The following is a 6439-nucleotide window of genomic DNA, read 5'->3' as shown; positions in this document are numbered from 1 at the left end:
GGCCCTCATCTCAGTACCTAGCAAACAAAACAACCTGGCCTGTGGGAGGCCCATGATAAATGATTCTTATGTACATGTTGACTTTACCCCAAGGGTGAGCTTATAAGCCACAGAAGTAGTTCTTTAGGGTTTTTGTTTTAAGGGGCCCGTGGACCGTTTGATATCTTTACTATCTGGGGGCTGCCTTCTCAGCGTATCTTCACTCTGCTTCTTCCACACAGTCCCTGTTTCGCTCTGAATGGCTTTGGTGCTTGACCCAGGCCTATCATGGAAACACAATTTCCTTTGCCACAGACTTGCATCCCAAGCCTCCCTTGCTGTTATGGGCACCCATGTCTTGCAATTCTGATGAATAAGATGTAAAGAGAAAGAGTATTTTCTCTTTTACAAATGGGAAGCTGCTTGGCTCTTGGCCTCTTTTTCCTGCTTTCCAGATACCTTCTGGGGACAGGGTACCTGGAGCTGTGGCAGCTATTTTGTGACCATGAGGTGATGGTCATAGGACAGAAATCTACCATAGTAAGCACAGCAGAATACAAACTTGAAAAGAGCCCGGGTTCTGGCTGACATCAAGCTGTGAAACACCGTAGGGACCTACCTCTCTCCAAACTTTCTGTCCTTATGATTTAAGCCATTGTTAGCATTTCTTACAATCAAATATGTCTTCACTGATTATTCTGAGCTTGGCTGAACTGTTTTTGTTATTAAAGATCAAGTGCACTTTTGGGACACAGATTGGCCATCATTGAAACAAAATTTTGAAGGCTGAAGGTTATGTGTCAGAGAGAAGGACACCAATGCTTTGAGCGTTGTTAATGTTGGTATTGAAAGTTTACATGTCCAAGGGGATGACTTTCGGGGACGGTGTTCATTTGGACGTATGTTACGTTAAAATAAATTGTACCTCATGTATGATAAAAGGCTTGTTCAGTTGTCAGCAACAGATTTTCAACATGAAAGAAAGGACTTAAGGAAAGATGAAGAAATAGAATTTATAATATGAGCATGTATGTCTCAAAAAGTCCAGAGGTAGGTGTGACAGCTGTTAGGTCATCAGGGACTCAAATTTATGTCATCGGAACTCTCTCTTCACTTTTTAAGCCCCTTGTATAGGCTATTTGGGGCAGACTTTGCCAGGTCATGTGAAAGAGGTCACTAGTATCTCCAAGCAAATGTGACTCTTCTATTACCCCAAGTTCCAGAAGTCCCAGGGCAGGTGCTTGTTGGTTCCAAGTGGTCTGGTTTGGGTTACATACCCATTGTATGAGTTTTCTAGGCTGCCGTAACAAATTAAGATGCTAGAAATTCATTACAGTTCCGGAGACCAGGAGTTACAAATAAGGTGTTGGCAGGACCATGATCCTTCTGACCCCGTTTTGCCTCTTCCAGGCTTCCGGTGGCCCCAGGCGTCCCTTGACTGGTGGCAGCATCACTCCAGTCTGCCTCTGTCTTCACATGGCCACCCTCTTCCTCTGCGTCTGTGTCTTGGCATGACATTTTCCTCTTCTTATAAGAGCACCAGCCCTATTGGATCAGGGCCCACCCTAATGACTTCCTCTCAGCTTGATTCCATCTGCAAAGACCCTATCNCTGCTGCTCAGAGCTCGTGCTCTTAACCAGCTGAGCCACCCATTCTATGGGTTTTAACAAATGTATAATGACATTGTATCCACCATTGTAGTATGTTACCGTATTATATCCTAGCATCATATACTGTAAGGTGCCAGATAGTTTCACTGCCTCCAAAATCCTCTGTGCTCCTTGTATTCTTTTTAAAGTACTTAAAAAAACAACCACCGGTGGACAGCATTAATCAAATCAAGATCTCTGAGTGGGGGGTGGGTCCTGAGCATTGGTTTATGTTGAGGTTCCCTGGGCAATTCTGATAGCAGCCAAAGTGAGGCTCATTGGATTAAAGCCTTGGTTCTCAAACTTGAGTGTCACCAGCATCCCCAGGAGGGCGTCGTCATCTAGGTGGTGACCTCCCAGAGTCTTTGAACAGGTAGGCCTGAGGGGGCTGAGAATTTGCATCTCTGAGGAATTTCCTGGCTTATTGAAGCTGTGGGTCTGAGGGACCCCTGTCTCAGACCAAATGGTTTTAAGCAATGGTGGCAAAAGAGGTGGTGGGACTCCCTTTCCTAGGTGAGGGTCTGACCTCACGACTTGAACCCTGTATAGAGCCCAGGATTCTGGGATCCTGGTGGGAGAAGCAGGCTGCCCCGATGCCTGGCACGTGTAAGAAAAGACCATCAGCGGAAACTAAGTCTGTTTTGCTTGGCCTTCTAGAAGCTCAGTAATAAAATCACTGTAAATACAGCTAACATTTGGGAGTGGTTTAGAAAGCCCTTGAAAAGATCCCTCAGATAAATCCCAAGACAGTCTTATGAGCTGTAGGGATGATTTCATTCTCCTGCCTTTTAGATGTGGAAATTTTAGGAGCACAGAGCTACTAATTGGCAGAGCTGGGATTTGAACCAAGTGTTCTGGTCTCAACTCCCCCACCCGCAGGTGAACCCCCAGGCGGAGATTATGGCTCCGCCCAAGCAAGCTCTGGCTGTTGTTGCTCTCAGGAGCTAGAATTTCTCATAACAGAATTGTTCTTGAAATGGGTGACTATTCCTGACATTCCTCAGCCAAAGGTGTGGCAGCGACCACCCCTGTTTGTAACAGTGTCTGGGACTGATGAGTTATTTAGCTTCCCGGTGGAAAGCCTCCTCCATCTGCTGCTTCCCGCTTCCCGCTTCCCGTGCTAAGGGCTTGGGAGTGAGGCACAGGGTGGTTTTCCCAGCTCATCAGATTGGGGGCTGGCCAGAGGGGCTGGCACAACAGCTTTCAGACTGGGCTCTATGAGGAACCTTGGAGGTCTTTAGCGGGGATGCCTTATTTTCATGGGGGGTAGGTGGTTGCTGACTCCCACACAGAAGACTCCCCTCAACCATAGCAGCAACTTTGTTTTTTATTTTGGGGGTCTCCAATGTTAGATTTCCTTTAAAGCAAGACACCAGAAGTCAGAAAATGGAAACCACTAGTGTAGGAAGGCGGAGCCAGGGCCCCGAAGCCCTGGCCACGCCCTTCCTGTGGGCCTCGGTCACTGAGGGACTGTGTGTGCAGAGTGCCCTTGACCTGCGAGGTGAGCGGGACGGCCAGGGCTGCAAGGCCCTGGTGAGTGGAGTCCGGCCATCCTCAGCTTGATGGATTGATTGACTGTTCATCAGGCCTTTCGTTCATCTGTGTGCTGGGCCGGCTGGGTCCTGTGCCGAAAGCAAAACTGTCCCATTCCTTGAGCTTCCAGTCAGTGGGCAGACAGTATCTGGCCTTGGTCGACTTTAAATCTGTTTCAGCACTTTCTGGATACTCTTATTAAAAAGCAGAGCGTTTTAATCCGCACAGGTGCTCTGTTGATCTCATCTCTGCTGACTGCTCAGCATCACTCACTTCCTCCCAAAACCTCGCGGGTACGCCACCTACTGGACACTGCCGGTCATGGCGGGCTCTGCAGAGGGCTCTGCCGCGGGATTGCTGTGGCTCCGTGGGTCTCTAACCTGTCTGTCCACATCTGACCCCATTTTTCAAGAATTACACTTGCCGAACCTCTCGCCCTCGAGGACTTTGATTTGCTACCTTTCTGAGTGGGCGAAGGGAATAAAAGGGGGAAATACTGCTCATGGGAGGAGGGGCACAGGAACAAGGTAGGACCTGGAGGCGTGCACAGGGTGCTTTCAAAAGTCAGCTGCAGGAGATGCCCGCCTGCAACCCCTGACCCCTGGGGTCAGCCTTTGCCCCTTTCTCAGTGGACAGGGCCAAAGTTGCTACTTGGGGCTCTTAGAGAATGGAATGCATGGTGTTCAAGAGCGAAGGGACACCTGATGGTTTACAGGGCGAGCAGGCGTGGAAGTACTTGCCTCCAACTCCCGCGGCTCAGAGGTGGTGGAGATAAGAGGGGCCGTATTCTGCCTGCTGGAGGCTCTTGGAAGACAAGACTTGTAGGAATGGGAGCTCAGTTCTGATTTGATGGTCTGTCAGCACAGATGTGAGAATGAGCATAACCACTGGGCTCTCTTTAGCCATCAGTGCAACCCAGCCCTCCCAGTGTAAACTCTCGGAGACCAGCAGGAGCAGTGATAAGATCTCCCGCCTCCTGCCCCCTGCCCTTGGTTTGCCCCAGGAAGGCTGTTCCTCACTGGGCCTTTTGCATCTGGGTGGAACTGAGCAGGGGGTGGCTTCCCAGCAGGAGGACCCCCCCACACACACACACACACAAACACCGCAGGCCTAGAATGTTTGGGAAGCACCATGCTCTGTAACTTGACTTGCCACCTTCCCTTCCCAACCTGCTGCTTCTCCTGGTTTCTTGGATCAGAATGAAGGCACTGCCCCATCTCCGCCCCATCTCCACCCCAGCAGCCAGCCCAGACCTTCTGTCCCTCCACACGCACAGTTTCCTGGTCCTGGCGAGTCTCGCTTTGGATGCTGCCTTTCCCCTTCCCACCTGCATCCTCTTGGCCTGCCGCCACCTGTGGAGTGGTCTTCCATCAGTAGTATCTTGAGCCACTCCCCTGCTCTAACTCTTCCCTGCGTTTTGTTTAGGGGACAGTCTTAGCTCTTCAGAATGGTTTACCGTGCTCTTCCCAGTTTGGCCCTTCCGACCCGGCCACTTTGCCTCTGCCACTCCCCAAGTCAAACGCCAGCGAACCCTTAACTTCCTTCGTGACCCACCTTGGCACACCTGCTTTCATCCTGTAGACACTGGTTAGGTATTACTTTCTAGAGGAAGCATTCCTGGCCTCCCCCTTTGCCCCCCACCCCTCCAGGGAAACCTTGCTCTCTCGGTGCTGCCTCCAGGCTGTGCCCAGACTGCTGCTTCTCCTCCGGGACTTTCACCTGCCTCAGGTTGACCATTCTTCACCATTACCTCTGAGGTCCTCAGTGGCCCTCATCTCAGTACCTAGCAAACAAAACAACCTGGCCTGTGGGAGGCCCATGATAAATGATTCTTATGTACATGTTGACTTTACCCCAAAGGTGAGCTTATAAGCCACAGAAGTAGTTCTTTAGGGTGTTTGTTTTAAGGGGCTCGTGGACCGTTTGATATCTTTAATATCTGGGGGGCTGCCTTCTCAGCGTATCTTCACTCTCCTTCTTCCACACAGTCCCTGTTTCGCTCTGAATGGCTTTGGTGCTTGACCCAGGCCTATCATGAAAACACAATTTCCTTTGCCACAGCCTTGCATCCCAAGCCTCCCTTGCAGTTATGGGCACCCATGTCTTGCAATTCTGATGAATAAGATGTAAAGAGAAAGAGTATTTTCTCTTTTACAAATGGGAAGCTGCTTGGCTCTTGGCCTCTTTTTCCTGCTTNTTGTCTTGTCAAATGCTGGAGATAGGTGTCCTTGGCTCCATTTTACAGATAAGGAAACAGAGGGTTGCAGGCCACTGACTGAAGGCCCAGGCTCTGTCCACAACTCTTTCTTCTTCCATTTGTCCCCAGTACTGGAGGCCTGGCATTGGGCACACGGTGACGGATGGCCTGGGCAGAGAGTTTTCTGGCAGAGTGTATTCATCGGCACAGACTAAACTAAGCAATATTTCAGAGGCCTAATGCCGTGAAGGCTTTATTTCTTGCTTATTCTGATGGAGTCCGGTGGCCTCTTCAGGCAGTGACTGGAGACGGTGGGTTCCCTCCATTGTGTGACTGTCATCCCAGAGCCCTCTCTGGCCACATGAATGAGGCCTGGGGGAGGTACAGCAGTCATCAGAGACTTTAACTCCCCTAGCCTGGGTGCCTGGGCCCGTGGCACTGCGGTTTCCTTCCCACCGTCACCCTCTTAACTGTGGAAAGCCAAGGACCAGCTCCCTTTTTCTTCCCCATTGCTGTCTAAATGACAAAGCGCAGACACCTCTGGCCGGTGGCCGAGGACAGGAGCGCCACACTTCCTTCTGGCTCTGATGCCTGTGCTGTGAGCTGGGAGAATTTTGCAGTGAACCCCTTGCTGCTCCCCACCGAACCACTGAGAAGGAGAGATTTACACGTGTGAGTCGGGGGTGGGTCCAGCTGGACAGCGGTGGAAACCATCTTCATTTCAGTCAGCAGTACCATTGTCAATGAGTGTCTAGTGTGTGTGCCCTGACTGCGTAACTAGTCATGAGAGCGTGTGTGCACGTGGTTAAGGCGTCCGTGTCTCGGGCGCTCGGAGCCTTAGTCACTGGAGTCTGGTTCTCCAGTTGTCTAGCCCAGTCTGCCTCTCTGGCTCCATATCCCGACTCCTCCCTGATTAGCAGTGTGAACGGGGCGAGTTGCTCACCTTCCCTGGGCTGCGATGTCCTCATTTGTACAATGGGAATAATGATTGTCCTGCCTCGCAGGGTGGTTGTGATGACTAGATGTGAGTTCGTGTTAGGTGCTTAGAGCAGTGCCTGGCATAACAGTAGGTGCTCGGTG

This window comes from Hipposideros armiger, unplaced genomic scaffold, assembly GCF_001890085.2.
Source record: "Hipposideros armiger isolate ML-2016 unplaced genomic scaffold, ASM189008v1 scaffold_69, whole genome shotgun sequence".
NCBI classification, from domain to species: Eukaryota; Metazoa; Chordata; class Mammalia; order Chiroptera; family Hipposideridae; genus Hipposideros; species Hipposideros armiger.
This window is presented reverse-complemented; position numbering follows the sequence as displayed.